The 18679-nt window shown below is 48.0% G+C and overlaps 1 protein-coding gene and 1 long non-coding RNA gene across 2 annotated transcripts in view; one reads left to right on the top strand and one right to left on the bottom strand.

The window, feature by feature from the left end:
• LOC127042231 (uncharacterized) overlaps positions 1 to 5588 on the bottom strand; it is a 108993-nt gene extending 103405 nt beyond the window's left edge. Inside the window, exon 1 of the long non-coding RNA XR_007771881.1 lies at positions 5348 to 5588. This is a non-coding gene — a long non-coding RNA (uncharacterized LOC127042231). The remainder of the gene's footprint in view (positions 1 to 5347) is intronic.
• The window catches only part of LOC127042218 (zinc finger protein 560-like), a 281458-nt gene that overhangs the window by 248998 nt on the left and 13781 nt on the right, over positions 1 to 18679 (top strand). The window lies entirely within an intron of this gene.

The raw sequence follows: 18679 nt of genomic DNA, 5'->3' as shown, positions 1-18679 counted from the left end.
GCCCCCCAGGGAACCCACAAGCCCAGATGTAGGCATCTGTATGCCCCACACACCCCTTAATACCCACAGGAAACTTCCAGACTGTAGGTAGGTATCTGTGACCCCTAGAGCCCCACAAAGTCCCTCGGGACCCCTACAGCATGGATGTTTGTATCTGTGACCGACAAAAACCGCCTAAGCTACCCAGGGCCACCTACCATCAGGATGTAGGTAGCTGTTCCCCCCCAAACACACCTAATCCACCCGGAACCCCTCCAGCCTAGATGTAGGTATCTCTGACCCCATGAATCCGCTAAGACATGACAGGACCCCTCCAGCATCGACATAGGTATCTGTGCCCACACAACCCTCCTAAGACCCCCAAAACCCCTCCAGCCTAGACGCAGGTATCTGTGCCCAGCATGAACCCCCTAAGGTCCCTAGGACCCCTCTTGCCTGGATGAATGTATCTGTGCCCCTTACAAACCCCTAAGACCCCCCCAGGATCCCTATAGACCGGACGTAGATATCTGTGCACCCTCACGAACCCACTGATCCTCCCAGCGACCCCTGCAGCATGGAAGTAGGTATCTGTACCCCAAAATTCCCCAAAGCAACCCCAGGACCCCTACAGCAACTCCCTAATACCTCCAGAACTCCTCCAGCCTGGACGTAGATATTTGTGACTTCCAGGAACCCCCAAAGACCTCCCCAGGACTTCTCCAGTCCCTACATAGGTATCTCTGCCCCCACCAGCCTTCTAAGACCCATAGGGCCCTCACCAGCCTGGTTATAGCTATGTGTACGCAACACAAAACCCTAAGCTCCCCAGGGCCCCCTCCAACCGGTACGTAGGTATCTGCGCAACCACAAACCCTTAAGTCCCCCAGGGACCCCTCCAGACCATACTTAGGTTTCTGTGACCCTTACCAACTCCTTAAACCCCCAGGGACCACTACAGCATGGACGTATGTATCTATGCTCACCACAACCCCCTAAGCCATCCAGGGACCTCTCCAGCCCTGACGTAGATATTTGTGCCCCTCATGAAGCCCCTAATGCCCACCAGAATGTCTCCAGCCTGGACGTAGCTATCTGTGCCCCCCACGACCCCTAAGTCCCCCAGGCATCTCTACAGCCTCTACATAGGCGTGATGCTCTGTGCATTACCCTGCATGGCCACATGTTGTCACTGTTCCTCTATGAGAGAAATGCTCTGTGCATTACCCTGCATGGCCACATGGTGTCACTGTTGCTCCATGGAGGAAATGCTCTGTCCATTACCTGGTGTGTTCACAAGGTGTCAATGTTGCTCCATGCGGGAAATGCTCTGTGCATTACCCTGCATGGCCACACGGTGTCACTCTTGCTCCATGCAGGAAATGCTCTGTGCATTACCCTGTGTGGCCACATGGTGTCACTGTTGCTCCATGCAGGAAAAGCTCTGTGTATTACCCTGTGTGGCCACACGGTGTCTGTCTTGCTCCATGCAGGAAATGCTCTGTGCATTACCCTGTGTGGCCACATGGTGTCACTGTTGCTCCACGGGGGAACTGCTCTGGGCATTACCCTGCATGGCCACACGGTGTTACTGTTGCTCCATGCGCGAAATGCTCTGGGCATTACTGTGATGGAGTAGGGACTGTCTGTGTGGGGACTGGGAGAGCAGCGGGTGACTTTAGGTGAGGCACAGGACCTAAGCCTGTAACTTAAGCTAGGCAGCGGGGAGGGGGTCAGCACCTTTGCCCAGGAAGCTGAATAAAGGAAGGGGCTGGCTGGAGGGAGTTAGTTCAGTTTTGGTTTGGAGCCGGGTTGTTGGAATTCAGGGAATCCCAAACTGGGAACTAAGCTTCCTGAACCCCCAGAAGGACTCGATTGAGGGGTCCTGGTTGTGCCCAAAAGCCCTGCTGTATCCTTCATTCCTGTTGGCCAAAAAAACCTTCTGTTTTACTGGCTGGCTGTGTCACTGTGTGTCCCAGGAAGAGGGGTGCAGGGCCAGATTCCACCACACTACGTGACACCCCCTAAGTCCCTCTGGGACCCCTGCAGCGTAGACGTATGTATCTATGCTCACCACAACCCCTTAAGCCATCCAGGGACCTCTCCAGCCCTGACGTAGATATTTGTGCCCCTCATGAAGCCCCTAATGCCCACCAGAATGTCTCCAGCCTGGACGTAGCTATCTGTGCCCCCCACGACCCATAAGCCCCCCAGGGATCTGTACAGCCTCTACATAGGCGTGATGCTCTGTGCATTACCCTGCATGGCCACATGTTGTCACTGTTCCTCTATGAGAGAAATGCTCTGTGCATTACCCTGCGTGGCCACATGGAATCACTGTTGCTCCATCCAGGAAATGCTCTGTGCATTTCCCTGCATGGCCACATGGTGTCACTGTTGCTCCATGCAGGAAATGCTCTGTCCATTACCTGGTGTGGTCACAAGGCGTCAATGTTGCTCCATGCGGGAAATGCTCTGTGCATTACCCTGCTTGGCCACACGGTGTCACAGTTGCTCCATATGGGAAATGTTCTGTGCGTTACCGTGCGTGGCCACATGGTGTCACTGTGGCTCCATGCGGGAAATGCTCTGGGCATTACTGTGATGGAGTAGGGACTGTCTGTGTGGGGGATGGGAGAGCAGGGGGTGACTTTAGGACCGGACACGTGCTCAGCCTGTAACCTGAGCTAGGCGGGGGGAGGGGTCAGCACCTTTGCCCGGGAAGCTGGACACAGCAAATGGCCAGCTGGAGGCAGTTGGGTTAGTTCAGTTTCGGTTTTGGTCTGGGTGGCTGGAATTCAGGGATTCCCAAACTGGGAACTAAGTTTCCTGAACCCCTAGAAGGACTTGATTGTGGGGTCCTGCTTGTGCCTCCAAGCTCTGCTGCATCCTTCGCCCCTGTTGTCCAATAAACCTTCTGTTTTACTGGCTGGCTGAGAGTCACTGTGAGTCCCAGGAAGAGGGGTGCAGGACCGGACTCCCCCACACTCCGTGACAGACCCTAAGCCCCTCCGAGACCCCTGCAGCCTGGACGTAGGTATCTGTGCCTCCCACCAAACACCTAAGACACTCAGAGATCCCTCCAGCCTGAACTTAGGTATCTGTGCCCCCCACAAACCCCCTAAGCCCCCGAGGGACCTATACAGCCAGAACATTGGTATCTGTACCCCATATAGACTCCATAAGCCCCTTGCGACACTCCAGTGTGCACGTAGGTATATGTGCCCCTCAGAAACCCTCTAAGGCCCCAGGAACCCCTACAGCCTGGACATAGGTATTTGCACTCCCACAACCCCCCTAACCCTCCCCTTCCGGGACATCTACAATCTGGACGTAGATATCTGTGCCCCTCACGAAACCTCTAACCCCCCCTGGGAACGATACAGCCTGGACATACGTATCTCTGCCCACTCGAACCCCTAAAACCCACTGGTACCCCTACAGCCTGGACATCATAGGTGTCTTTGGCCCCCACAAATCCCCTAAGACTCCCAGGATGCCTCCAGCCTGGACGTAGGTATCTTTTCCCCCCACTAACCCCCTAAGCCCCCCTGGTAACCCTACAGCCTGGATGTAGGAATATGTGCCCCCCACGAACCCTCTAAGCCCCCATGGGACCCCAAGAGCATGGAGATTCGTATCTGTGTCCCCCCCAAACTCTCTAAGCCCCCCAGGGACCCCTATGGCCTGGACATAGGTATCTGTGCACCCCAAGGCCCCTAAGATCCCCCGGACCTCTGCAGCCTGGCTGTAGGTGTGACGGTGCTGCCCATGGGAGCCAGCTCAGCTCACTCAATCAGAGTGAATTGCAAACAAAACAGGGCAGACAAATCCCAAACGCTGCTGGTTATTTCAATACTTAGATTTACCAAGCCAGCACAAAACAGCTTCTGTAGGACCTCACTGGTTACTTAGAAGTTTAAACCATGCAGTTCCCTTAAAGTACCCAGCCTCAGGCCTCCATCCAGACACACCTGTTAGATATGATGATGATTCCTGAAAATCTTACTTCATCATATAAAAGAAAAGATTCTTCCGATCCCAAAGGATCAGCCACATAACCAGGTTCAATTATAACTTAGATTTTACCTAAAATACATGCTATAGCCAATTCTTATTAACTAAGCTAAAATTTATTAGAAAAGAAAAGAAAAGAAAAGAGAGAGAGTGAGTGTTGGTTAAAAGATTAATAGACATATAGACTTGAATTCAATTTTTGAGGTTCAGATACAAAGTAGACATGAGCTTGTAGTTGCCAAAAGTCCTTTTAGAAATAGTCCATAGGTTATAATCCAATGTCCATATTCAGGGTGGCTCCAGTCAATGACTGGGGATCTCAATCCTTGTGGCTTAAGGTTTCCCCCTCTTGAAACCCAAAGCAGATCTGAGATGAAGAAGGATCGTGTCCCAGGTTCTTAAACATTTCCAGCAGCCTTTCAGCCTGAGAAAACAATAGGCTTAACTCTTCTTCCAAACATCCTGGCAATTAGTACATCCATCAAACAGTTCAGATACAGATTACCACAACCTTCAAAGAGACACAGACAATAATACTATTTCACTCAAGTATCATCATAAATGTTAATATTCTTTTTTTGCTCTTTGAATTAAAACTAGAGCTATAGACAAGACTTGTTTGCTGACATCACAAGACCTGAGCAAACACCTCCCCTTCTACCTCTAACACTGCAGACTTGCATTTCAAAGCTCTGTTCATTTACATATCTTGTTAACCAGTTTTTAAGGTTCACCCACGGGGCAGGTCAGTCGGTGAGGTGAGTTAATTAACTCTTTCTGGCCCTGTCACCTTTCAATGAGTTATTAGATTATACTTATGTCAGGGACTCTAACCCAGACGGCAAAGTTCGTTGTCTGACCGCGAGAGAGACAGGCAACACCAGCAAGGTCCGATCAAAAGCTCTTTATTGACAAGTGCACGCATCAATAGAGAGCAGCTCGTCTCCAGAGAGAACCAGCCTTCTCTTTACATTTTAGTATAATCCTATGTAGACAGTTCCGTCGCGTCATAAATTATTCACTGGAGCAACCCACCCCCTTCTTCTAACAACTAGAAACTAGACACCTTTAGTATACATGCATGCCTAAAGTTAGAAATGTAGGGGAGTTAAAAACAAACAAAGAACAAAACCAGGGAGCGAAAACAAGGAGGCTGGGAAACTAGGACTCTTATCAGTTCTTCGAAGGAGCTGCCCGAACACAGCACATCTGGTACTATGCCAGGAATGCAGCTTCTCTCTTATCTCACTTTTTCCCAGCGCTTGTGAGACATGCTGCTGCTTCTCAGTCTTTTCCACTCAGGGATTACCCACAAACCTCTGTTAGCCTGACTTTGGTCAGGTTGGCATACCTGGTTTTGTCTGCTATATCTTTATTCAGGCCTAACAATCCCCCCTTTGTCCCTAGAGGACCATAATGGGACTCTTGGGACACATATCCATTTAACAATTGTACGGGGGAGGCTAGTAAACCATGACCCAAGGTCTGAGTGGAGGTCCTTAAAACTAAAAGTGTGATCAAGAGATATAGCATGGAAAACAACAGCAACATTCTTAATAGCTTGTAAATCTTTGTCAATTAAGCCAGAGTGATTAACAGCAAAGCAACATTTTTCCCCAATGCGAGCACAAGCCCCTCTCTAATTCAGCATTCATGGCATTTAGCACACGTCTATTTTGCAAAGTTACTTCTGCTACTTCATCAGTCTTTCGTTGCAACTTTTGGAAAGCGTCTATTAATGCATTAGCTGTTTTTTTTCAAGCTCTGCAGAAATATTTACAACTGCTCTCTTGAGCTTAGCCACCCACAATCCAGGAATGAGTGCACGGACAAAAGAGTGGAATCCTGTTTGTCTGACAACTAAGGGATTGGGGCACTGACTATAAATCAGTTAGGTATACCAAGTGGTCTAATTTCCCAGATGTTTCGGTGAATAATCCAGTCCCATGTGCATCCTCCCCATGGACCCGTCAGGATTCGGTATGTGGAAGCCCACACCCCCCAGTCCAAATGCTTGGAAGGAGCACTGTAAATGTTTACACTTCCACCCAGACAGTCTTTAGTATATCTCCATGACCACAGATCAGATGGTACTCCTGATGTGTCTGTAAGGGCAGTGGGCCAAGTCTGGTACTCAAGATCACTCCAAATGGCCATCAGCTGGTCATTCAGGAAATTCTGAATCTCCAAACATACTAGATCCCACTGCAATGCCTTCCCAGCCTCAGTGATATTTAATACCATCTTTCCTTGGTGTAGTACTATATTACATTTGTTATTTAACTATTTTCAGGTACTTTTAAAAGGCATTGACATTAATAGCATAGGAGGGGGTTACATTATTAGTCACTGGAATGGTTTCAATACAGGTAAAATTTCCAGTGGCAGAACAAACTCTTCGGGTACTTGTTATTTAAAATCCAATTAGAGAGAGCAATACATGCTGAAGAATTTATCCACAACACAGGGCACAGCCTGTAGAATAAACCCCAAAATCCAATCAATACCACATTCCCAAGCATGGGTCCCTCAAATTTTTTCTGCCAGTGTACAATTCTTTGTTTCTTCACCGGGGTCAGTTCTTAATGTCCTTTCTAGTCAGGAATTCCTGGACTTTAGCAATTTCAGTGGAGTGAGTGTTCCTTCTTCTTTCCCAAAACAGTCTTGGTGCAGCATCGTATAGGGGAGAGGTTACTAGCACATCACCCTGTAATGGTTTTGCTTTTTCTAGAAAAATTCAAAGGCACAGTAGATCTGTCAGTGGATAAGGGAGAGGCTACTAGCACTTCACCTTGTACTTTTTCCCTACTGTCCAGAAGGCACAGTGGAGCTAGAAGGTGAAATAGGCTAATCATCAGTAGGAGAATTCTCCCAATGTGGAGGGGTCTTTTTGCAGTGAGAATCTTGGGTCCAAGCAGTCAGTCTTTGGTACTTCACAGCGGTGTTGGTAGTCATCAGGACTTAAGGGCCTTTCCAGCATGGAGCCAAGGCAGTCTTTCGTTGGTGGACCTTTACATCAACCCCGTCTCCTGGTTCCAAGGAGTGGCAGGGCTGCTAGGGTCTTTGGGTAGCGCTTCCTTACCTGTGAGAAAAAAAACTTAACACATTTCATTAGTGCCTGGCAGTGTTTTTCAGATCTCATAGCTGCATGGGCAAATTCAAGCCCTCCTTTTCCTGGTTGTTAACCAAGTCTTAACTGTGAGCAGTGTCCTTGAATGGAGTCAGTGTCTTATCTATAGCCTGAGTTTGCTATTTTATTTTATTTTATTTTTTCAGTTAATTCATTCTGTTCTTTGTGCTTCTTCCCTTCTTGGCTTCTTTTAACCTGCAAAGGAAACTTTCACTTTTTACTCATACACCTTTTTCCCAACAATGAACACCTACACATTGTCATTATACAGTACATTAGTCTTATTATTTAATATATGCCACACACACTCTTTTACTAAAATAACCTTATTACAGAGCTTTCGAGCAACAAGCCAGGACAAGCACACCCACTTTGAGGAGTTCACTCAATACAACCTCTAGTCCAATAGCCTTCCACCATCCCCAGCCCTCTGGCTAGAAATCTGCGGTAGCCAGAAAGATCCCATGTACAATATGGGGAGTGGGTTAACTTTTCATGTCCTTGCTTTCAAAGACTGTTGGTATGCAAATTTTAACAACAATTTTTGCAATTAACAATTTGACCAATAAAGTTTCTTTTCCTTACTTAAGGAAATGCATTAGACTTTAGTATATCACATTCTCCTGATTTATCTAAACACTTTGTATTCCAAGTTGAACAAAACAAGTATCTGCATTTTAATTTAACCTTTTTGTTTGATTTTAAACTAGATTATTTTATAAAAATATTAAACACAAAAATTCCGGCCACAAGACAAACACCACAAGACAGAACATAGAACACAAAACATAATTTCTATTGTGCCAGTAAATGCATGGTACGTTGAATGCTGTTTAGCTGGCATCAGTTTTCTCTGATTATCTGAAAGACAAAAAAACAGAGGTCTACCCCTTCTGGGCAGACAATCATTGCTTAAAATAGACAAATACCCTTGTTGATTTCAGGAAAAACAGAGGAATTATCCCATATTTTATGTGTTTCATAGGCAGCCCAGGTTTCAGTGGCTCCTACCTTATCAGTTAGATAATTTGCATGAATACAGATGCTTTCTGGCTTGCTTTTTACTTTTAACTCTTGCTTTCAAACACTGAAAGAAAACATCACTACTTATAGTGCCCTTACAGCCTAGTAAAATTTCAATTACATAGCACTATATACATTCTTCAGCTAATTTAACTAAATTCTAAATGATTGCAATTAACAATTTCTTTGCCTCAATTTATTTACAAACATTTCAAAGACACCAAGAACTTTCCTCTTCAGCATTTTTGCAAAGTTCAACTGCTGTTTCCTCCAGCAACTACAGAGTTAACTTCTCACTCTCCCTTAAATCACTTGCTTGTCTCCCAACAGCCACTTTTATCAACTCAAATCACCATTCCAAGTAAGTTCTGGGTATTTGAAATCCCCATGCTTACACTTACTTACTCCTTCCTTCCACTACACCCTTAAAGTTTTCCAACCTGTTTTCCAATCTCTCTGTCTGTTGCCTGCCCGCCTGGGCCCGATCCTGCTTTTCTCACTGAACCGTCCCTTCCATAGGCACCAACTTCTTCCACTACCAGTTTAGCTAGGAGGGTGGGCTTCTCAACTAGCCCCCCACCCCTCCTGGTCTCTTCCCTTAAACATTCTTACTCACAAGACTACCCGAGTCCTCCTTCATGAGGCTTGCCACCTAGACGAAGACACATGGCCCATTGGGCAAAGGCCATTTACTTAACATATAATTTGAAGGACTACTCTTAGAGGGTTTACCCAGAGACTCATTCATCTGTTTGACACTTAAACAGAAAAGAGAATTACACAGAGAGCAGAGGGAATTACAGTCTAAGCCAGACTTTCCCACTTCTATACACTGACCGCTACAGGGGACAGGACAGAAGGATCTCAATTTAACCTCAGAGCTGTCTCGCACACATGGCTTCCACTCCGAGGAATTACGAACAAGAGGTTCAGTTCCACCCACACTCCTAACACCCAAATGAACAGAGAAAAAAAACAACAACAGTAACTGGTTAAATAGAACAGAACCAGAACCAAATAGTGTTTCCTTATCCTATTAGGACTCACTTTTACTCGTGCAGTTCTCAGCATATAACACCAACAGTACCAAGCAAAGCAAACACAAAATAACAAGGGTAAAACAAATAGATGGTGTAAATTCTGCAGGGCTCCCCCCTTCTTAATTGCTCACCAAACTGTGACAAATTTCTGTTACCAATCTATCCCTCATGTCAGATGATCAGGCTGACACTACAGGATCGTTGGGGGAAGATAAAGAAAACACACCATATAACTGAATTTTAAAGCTTCATTAATAAATTAATAAAACAACAACGGAGAGTGTTGGGAACGCTCTCACATCACTCAGGAAAATATTAATGCCCCAAGCCCGAAGCTCCTTTCATACTTACACACGTACGTCCAGACTGGCCACTTCTGTGTATAATGTTCAGAGGAGGGGGAGAGGTGGAAGGGAGATTATCCTGTATACAGCTTGTCCAGAATTTCCAACATGCTTCTGCTCTTGGGAGGGCTGTTCTTTTACACCCTGGAATCTCCTGCGGCGTCTCTTTCAGAGATTCCAGTCCAGGTCGGCTGCCTGTGGCTTCTTTGGTGTCACCAAGCCACACCGACTCCAGGGTCACAAAGGCACACTGTTGGATCTTACTGGACAGTTAAGCTTTGCAAATGTAATTTCAGTTCTGTAACTTGTATTTCCTTTGCTTCGCCTCTGTCTATATTTTTTCCTTCACAGCCAGCTGGGGCCGAAAGCAGCCCCTCCCTGCACCAAGCACAGTCCGCGCCGATTCCTGACCCTGAACGCAGAGCACCCCCCTCCTTCCATCCCGGGGCCAAGATGATTTTTAAATTAACCCGTTCCTTATGTCTTTTTCTTTCTCTCTTTCCCATTAAACATTCTAGTAGCAATGCTAACTACTTCAGACAAAATTTTCCCTTGCGTACCATCTGGATGCTTTCTAAATCTTTTTGCAATATCCTTTGCACATTGTGACATGAAAACCATTTTAACCATCTCCTTTCCATGATCAGTTTCAGGATTTAAATTCCCATGCTTTTTAACTTCACAAATCAGTCGAGCACAAAAGTCAGAGAGGTGCTTATCTGGATGCTGAACACAAGCAGTCACCTTGCTCCAATTTGGAGTAGCCTCCCCTGCATCTCTAATACCATTCAAAACAGCTTTTAAAAATCCATCCAACTTTGTCTTTTGAGCTGGATTATTGGGATTCCAGTTAGGGTCAGTAATTAGCCAAGGTGCATTCAAATGAGCTGCAGATTTTTCTTTTACTTTTTGTCTTTCATCTTCTGTCATGAGAGTATCTAATAACTGATTTACATTTGCCCAAGTGGGCACATGAGTGAAAAAGATTGTGCAGAACATTCTTTCCACTGCCTCAGGATTGTCTCATAAGTGAGGCATAGTGCACTGCCAGTTAAACAAATTTGAAGTTGCAAACAGGGTATGGGTAAAACCATCTCATGTTCCCCAGCAACCAGTAGAACCAGATAAGTTCTCAATGAGGCTTGTAATATCAGAGGTGTCTCAGAAACATTCTCTCTCATGGAGTTAAGTAACCTAGTGGGGGTCCACAAGGGCAAGGACAAGGGCTGCTGTAATATTGGGGGTGTTTGAAAAGCAGTCCCTGACCAAGTTTGCAAAAGGCTGGCTGGAGGCTGCACAGAGGGGGTGAGGCTGCCTGATTCCTCTGAAGATGAGGGAACATCACTCTGAGCTCCCCCTTGATACTCCTCTGTCCCTGAACTGTCCCTAACCTGCTTTTGAATCCTTGCACTCCATCAGACGGGGAAGAACAGGAACAAAATTGTCCTCCTCCCGGTGCGGCTCTGGTGCATATGGTGGGTGATTTTTTTACAAGAGCTCTCCATACAAACAGCTTCAAAAGCTACCCATCCCTCCATGGGTTTATAATTATACCATACAAACAAGTAATCCATTTGTCTCGGCCTAAGATCAACCAAAATATCCCTTAAGGAGTTCCTCCTATCTGTGGAAAAGGTTTCACCCACCGGCCAGTCTCTAGCTGGGGACAAATGAAAGGTAAATGATGGCCATTGGATCCAACACAGATTTCACATCTTAAATTTAACTATATCAGCTGTCTCAGAAATCTCTTTCCAATCTCTAAGTATCAGAGACAACGGGGCATCCCCCGGGCACTTACTGCCAACTTGTCTCATTTTAATGAAGGGACTCTAACCCCTCTTCATGAAGGGACTCTAACCCCTCCTCCCCGGGTCGAGGTAAAGGGACTCTAACCCCCACCTCCCCGCGTCGAGCGCTCGCTTACCTCTCCAGGGACTTGAACACCTGGACTGAGACTCAAACCCAGGCTGGGACTCTAACCCAGACAACTTGGATCCTGTGCAAACCTGGACTGGGACTCTAACCCAGACCTGGACTGGGACTCTAACCCAGACCTAAGTAGTCAGGGACTCTAACCCCGACAACCTGGACCCTACTCAATGGGTAGGTGGACGTTGCTGGATTTCTACGAGTTTCAGCTGGTTCACAGAACACGCCTTATCGCCAACGCAGAGATCAGATCACCAGGCAAGTCTCCTCTAAACTGGAGGATGCGCGCTGCGTTGCCTCAGGGTCCGATCCCCCGCCGGAGAGTCAGACGGGTCCCGGCGGAGTCGCCAAAGATGTCAGGGACTCTAACCCAGACGGCAAAGTTCGTTGTCTGACCGCGAGAGAGACAGGCAACACCAGCAAGGTCCGATCAAAAGCTCTTTATTGACAAGTGCACGCATCAATAGAGAGCAGCTCGTCTCCAGAGAGAACCAGCCTGCTCTTTACATCTTAGTATAAGCCTATATAGACAGTTCCGTCGCGTCATAAATTATTCACTGGAGCAACCCACCCCCTTCTTCTAACAACTAGAAACTAGACACCTTTAGTATACATGCATGCCTAAAGTTAGAAATGTAGGGGAGTTAAAAACAAACAAAGAACAAAACCAGGGAGCGAAAACAAGGAGGCTGGGAAACTAGGACTCTTATCAGTTCTTCGAAGGAGCTGCCCGAACACAGCACATCTGGTACTATGCCAGGAATGCAGCTTCTCTCTTATCTCACTTTTTCCCAGCGCTTGTGAGACATGCTGCTGCCTCTCAGTGTTTTCCACTCAGGGATTACCCACAAACCTCTGTTAGCCTGACTTTGGTCAGGTTGGCATACCTGGTTTTGTCTGCTATATCTTTATTCAGGCCTAACAATTATAATGTCACAGTCTCGGGGAGTTGACTGCTGCAGCTCCCCGTAGACTCTGCCTGCGCCTCTCACCGAGCTGGAGTACAGCAGGCGAGGAGAGAGCACTCAATGTATTGCATCTACACTAGACGCGATATATCAACCCCCGCTGGATCGATCGCTGCCCACCGATTCTGCAGGTGGTATAGACATACCCCGAGTATCTGGTGATCGGAGCTGGACCCCCGAGGGGGACACATTGAAGGAACTCAGGGGTTAAGGTGCCTCTATTGTCAACTGTCAGGGCTGCTGTGGCTCAGAGGAGGGTGCCTGACTGCCTGGCAGGCTTAGGCGCTGCAAGCCTGGGAGGTGGGAGAAGTGAAGCAGCCACGGCGTGCTCGGGGTGCTCGTGCTCGGAGCAGGGGTGAGCTCGGGCGAGGGGGGTGCTGCAGGGCAGAGCAGGAGAGTTGCCACAAGAGGGGAGCCTCAGGGTGGAGGGGGGAGCTGCCACGGGTGGGGCGCCTCAGGGCAGGGGTGCGGGGGGGGGAGGGTGCAAGGTGGAAGTTTCGCCTAGGGCATGAAACTTCCTTGCACCGGCCCTGCCCCACGCCCTGCCTGCAGCCAGCCCTGCACCCCCTGCCCTGCCCTGCCGGCAGTCAGCCTCTGTCTCCAGCCAGCCCTGCACCTTCTGCTCTGCCTGCACCAGCCGCATCCTCCCTGCCCTGTCTCCAGCCAACCCCTGATGCACCCCCTTGCCTGAAGCCAGCCAGCCACGCAGCCTTTGCCCTGCCTGAAGCCAGACCCTACCTCCAGCCAACCCCACATCCACTGGTGCCCTGCACTTCCCAGGGCAGTAACCCTGCACATCTGCTTCAATGAGAGGGGCAGGGAGCAGCTGGGACCCACACATGTGCACACCCTAGGGTGACCAGACAGCAAGTGTGAAAAATCGGGACGGCGTGGGGGGTAATAGGATCCTAGATAAGACCCCAAAATTCGGACTGTCCCTATAAAATTGGGACATCTGGTCACCACAGCACACCCCCAGGACTCCTGAGTTCCATTGCTGGGTTTCCTATTGGTTCCTCTGCTGGTTGTTTTCCTTTTCCTGGGGACTTTGGGCAAGTTGCTCCCCACTCTCGGGCTCTGTCCCCAGCAGTCAAATGGGGATTTCATACCTTCCCGCTATTGGAAAGTGCTGGGAGAATCCCCCAGCAAAAGCTGCTCTGACAGTGCTAAGCAGCATCTGACCATTCAAGGTCGGAGCTCACTGCCCAGGAGGAGTGCTTGGCTCTGGGGTTTCACTTCAGCCCAGTGTAGAGAGAGAGCCCTAACCATGGAGTTTGGCTCAAGAAGACCAAGTCTCCAATTTGTTAAGGGTGTTTTGAATTTCAATCCTGTGCTCCAAAGTGCTTGGTGTCAGTTGTAAACTTTAGGAGCATGCTCTCCACTCCATTTTCCAAATCATTCATGAAAATATAGAATAGTACCTGACACCGGACTGATCCCTGCCAGACCCACTAGGTTCACCCTCCCCGTTGGGCAGCTAAACATGGAGAAGGGCTCCTGGAGTCTTGGCTTTCAACCAGCTCTGCACCCACATTACACTGATTGCAGCTGGACTACATTTCCCTCGTTTGCTTCTGAGAATGTCCTATGGGACTGTGTCAAAAGCCTTAGTAACACCAAGCTAGATCCCATCTATTGTTTACTCACCTCTACCAGGCCCAGAACCCTGCCAAAGAAGGAAAGAGGATTGGTTTGGAATGATTTGTTCTTGACAATTCCACGCTCACTAGTCAGAAGAAGCAAATCATCCTGTAGGTGCTGCTGACAAACTGAGTGTTTAAGAATGTATTGCAGGATCTCTCCAGCTATGGCAGTCAGGCTAGCTAGTCTGTAAGTCCCAGAGGTCTTTTTGTTCCCCTTTGAAAGATAGGTCCTGTCTTGTTCATGGATGGGAAGATGTTCTTTTTCAGGGGTCTCAGACGAGAACTGGGGCACAACACCTGGTTTGTTAAGGCCACAAAAACGGAGGCAGGAACCTCTTCTCTGCTGCTGGCAAAGAACCACAGGTACCTAAAAGATAGGGACTCACATCTTTGAATGGGCTTTAAAAAGGCAGTGGTTAATAAGTTTGGCCCCGACCATTTCTTGTTTCCACAGACTAGACATTTTAGCAAACTTTAGAATTCCTTGGTGCTAAACACTGTGAAACTCCCCTTTCTCCTTCACAGAGGGCTTTAATACCCCTTATCTCACTTGGGCTCTAAACTGCCCATAGTTCGAGAACTGTTCCTGTTCCGATTGGACAGATGGGAGAAGGGAAGTGACCTACCCAAGGCCTACACAACAAGGCGATGGCAGAGCCAGAAAGAGAAGCAACCAGTTCTGACTCCTGTTCTAACAGATGAAAACACCCCAGAGCCCAGGAATCGAGATGGTGGGAAAATTTCATTCAAACCGTTTCTGTCCGAAAATCCCATTTAGACTAAACCAGTTTGTTTCTCAAAATCATAACAAGTGGGATGAAAGATCTTTGCAAAAATATTTTGTTGCAAAACAAAAGCATCTCCTCTTTGTCAGAGTGTGTTAAATTGTCTCCTCGCACACAAAGAGGAGACACTTACATCTCAACCATTAGATAAGATGCTTCAATCTGAGCTAAGTCGTTGCTACTATTAACAATTTCAGAATAAAAAAATACAAATAAAATAGACGATTTCAGCTAATCTATTATGTCATAATCTGGGAAACTTCATATTATGCACTACTTCTAGTGACACTCCCAAATGGATCCGCATCCTTCACCCACCATGAGGTAGGTAAGAGCGGATCATTATTATCCCTACTTGAAAGAGGGAGAAGCTCAGGCTGAGAAAGGAGAATTGACTTGTCTTAGGTCACACAGCCCGTCAGAGGCAGTGTTGGGAATAGGACCGAAGAGCCCTGATTTTCAAACAAACCATCGGATCTTGAATTTCAGACATTGAATGACCTGAATACTGTGCTCTCAGATGAGCTCCAGACCAACAACAGTGACAGTAATTATTCAGCAAGTATTTGAGGAGAACTGCAATGTTAGAGGGAATCATCAACTGCTCAGAGACAATTAATGCAGAGAAGCAGCAAAATTAATCAAAGATAGAACTGGTTCTGACTTATTTACTTGATCTTAAAAGAGAACAACAAGGACCTGAGTCTCCTCCCTGTCAACATCCCCCTGCTCAACCAATCAGGGTAGAGACGGAGGACGGGAGGCTGAGGGTTCTCACCAGAGAGCCCAAAGGATGGCCCAGGTCACCGGTGGGGATCACTGCCCGAGCACTATTTCAGTCCCACATTTTTGGGTGGACCTTCCATAGTGGGAGCTGCAGAGGACTTCCCTGCAACACACACACACACACCTCCGTCCTGTTGTTGGGAAGGGAACAGGAGAAAGGACAAAAGAAGCAAGAGAAGAAGAGGAGGGAGGGATGGAGGAAGAGGTGAAACAAAAAGGACAAACCCTAATGTCCCCAGCGATTCTAAGGGACAAAATCCCAGGTGCGCAATAAAATTCTGCCTCCTTAAGCTCGTGTTTTCCATGCCTAGAATTCACTTGTCACCAGATAGATCAGACTGAACAGGTTTCAAACCTCCAGGAGGCTCTTACCTTCTAAACAGGGACGGCTGTTTTCTAGTAAAATCACTACAAGGGAAGGAGGAAACTCGGAAGAGGTTCCTCCTGGCGCTCACGTCCATGACCCCAAATAATCTCTCAGTCCTCAAAGAGAGACCTGGAGAAGGAAACGTGCTGAAGCAAAGCCACAGAGGTCTCTGAGGTTTCCCTGGCCCCTCGCCCCTGTCCTGCCTGGCTGATGTCAGCATCTCTCTGTGAGGTCACCACCTCCCCACCACCTTTGACCAATAGTCTGAGGTCCTGCAAACGGCCTTTGTGATGTCACTGCCACACCCCTCCCTTGCTGGGCTAATGTCCTGCCCCTGGCCAGGCACTTTGGAGGTTTGAGCTACTCCCTGTGGATCACCCCACTCAAGGAGCGTTCGTTCTAGGCAGCAAGCCGGCTAGACAGGAAAACATCAGACGCTGCTCCCAATGCTACACTCAGTTTTTCAGAAATTAGTCGACTTCATGGTCAGAAGACACCATTAGAGCATCTAACCTGCATATCACAGGCCTCCTGTATGACATAACAGCTACTTTGGGGGCAAACACATTCCAGAAAGGCATCTAGTCTTCATTAAATGACATCAGGAGATGGTGAATCCACCACTTTCCTTGGTAGCTTGCTCCTGTGGTGAATCATCCTCGCTGTTGACTATTGTGCCTCAGTTGTAATATGAATTTGTCTCTTTTCACTTTCCAGCCATTGGGTCTTGTTATGCCTTTCTCTGCTCCATTCAAGAGCCCGTAAATACCCAATCTTTTCTCTCCATTAAGGCCCTTCAACATTTCAATGAAATCACCTTTCAATCTTCTTTTGATAAGCTAAACAGGTTGAGCTCTTTCAATAGCTCACTGGAAGGCATTTTTCTCCAGCCCTCAGAACATTTGGTGGCTCTTTGCTGCCCTAGCTCCAATTTCACAACATCTTTTTCAAATGAGGATACCAGAACTGGAGGCAGTATAAAGGTTGTATAAAGGTAAAATTAAATAGGTTGCAGAGGAGTTTTTTTTAATTTCGGCTTTTGTTGCTAAAAATTTTGTCTCTCTGCGGTGAGAAAAAACACTCCCCGAATGCCAAAATTTGAGCCATGAAAAGCGGCAGTGTGAACAGCGCATCATAGGTGGAGCTGTGCTCCCGGTGACAAAGCTCCTGCCCCTCATTGGAGGTAGTTTGGCTTTGTTGCAGGGGAAGCTCTCTCTCAGCGATAAGGACGGCCACACAGCGCACCTTACAATGGCATGGTTAGAGTGGCACAGCTGCACCGTGGTAAGGTGCGCGGTGTAGACACAGCCTCAGAGCTGGGGAAAGCCGACAGGCGCTGAGGAGCACAGGGTTCAGACAGAGACATCCGTTAGGAGAGGAACTATTCACAGGGATTCTCTATAGCCTAGTAAGGTGGAGAGGATGGAAGATGATAATGTACAGGTAGGTTCTGATGAGAAACAGTGAAATGAAAGAGTCTCCCTCAATTACATCATGTAATAGCAGACAGCTAAAATGGGACACATTTTAGAAGTGCTTAAATACAAACGCTAAACGTCTAAGTACTAAGACTGGTGAATTTGAGTGCCTGGTATTGAGTGACGATATTGATAGAATAGGCATCACAGAAACCCTTGCACCCCCTCCTGCACCCACATGGGGAGACTGACCTGTGTGCATGGAGCAGCTGGCATTGCTGCCCCCCACTCCTCCCTGGAACGCTGCTCATCTGGGCACCCCTAGGGGCTGTGGGATGTGGGGGCAAGAAGTGAGATCATCCGAGCTCCCTGCATCCAGGTCACTTTCCTCAGCCGGGCTGCATAGCGGGAGGGCAGAGAGCAGCAGCTTCTGATGCTCCCCTCACAGCACAGCCCAAGTGGGAAAAGTGACCAGGACGCATGGAGCACATAGGGTTGCTCCTTACTCCCCTCAAACCTCTATGGACCCATGGAGGAGCATTGGGGCAGGGGAGAGCAGTGAGCACCTTTGCACTGCCACACGGTGCCCTTTGACCCCTGGAGCCCTGGGCGGCTATCGGGGGGCACCACCCCTAAGGCCGGCCAGGCTCCCCAGAACGAGCAGCAGAAAACACAGAGACTGGCCACACACTGAGCAGTGGTAGCCTGGGCGGCTCGTAATGGAGGCTCAGGGGGGAGGGGCGTCATAACATTTTTTCCCAGATTTGGACCTTAGCGTCCAAAATATGGGTGTTAGCATGAAAACCTCCAAGCTTAGTTACCAGCTTGGACCTGGTAAAGCTGCCACCAGCCAGGGATTTATACAGTGCCTGGCTCGCTGTGGTCTCCCCAAAACCTTCCCCGGGGGACCCCCAGACTCAGATGCCTTGAGTCTCACAACAAAGGGGAATAAACCATTTCCCTTCCCCCTCCTCCCCTCCAGGTGTTCCCTCCCTGGGTTCCTGGAGAGATATACAGAAGCAAGCTCCGTGAATCTAAACAGAGGGACTCCCCCCTCCCTGTTTCCAGTCCTGGAAATAGAAGTACCAAGATAGCTAATCTCTCTTCCCCCTTACCCAGAGGGTATGCAAAGTCAGGCTAGTAAATCTAACACAACGAGATTTTCCCCCTGACTTCTTCCTCCCACCAATTCCCTGGTGAGCTGCAGACTCAATTCCCTGGAGTCCCCACTAAAGAAAAAATCCAAC

Source organism: Gopherus flavomarginatus, unplaced genomic scaffold (assembly GCF_025201925.1).
Source record: "Gopherus flavomarginatus isolate rGopFla2 unplaced genomic scaffold, rGopFla2.mat.asm mat_scaffold_34_arrow_ctg1, whole genome shotgun sequence".
NCBI lineage: Eukaryota > Metazoa > Chordata > Testudines > Testudinidae > Gopherus > Gopherus flavomarginatus.
The sequence above is the reverse complement of the archived record's forward strand: the minus strand, read 5'-3'. Positions and strand labels throughout refer to the sequence as shown.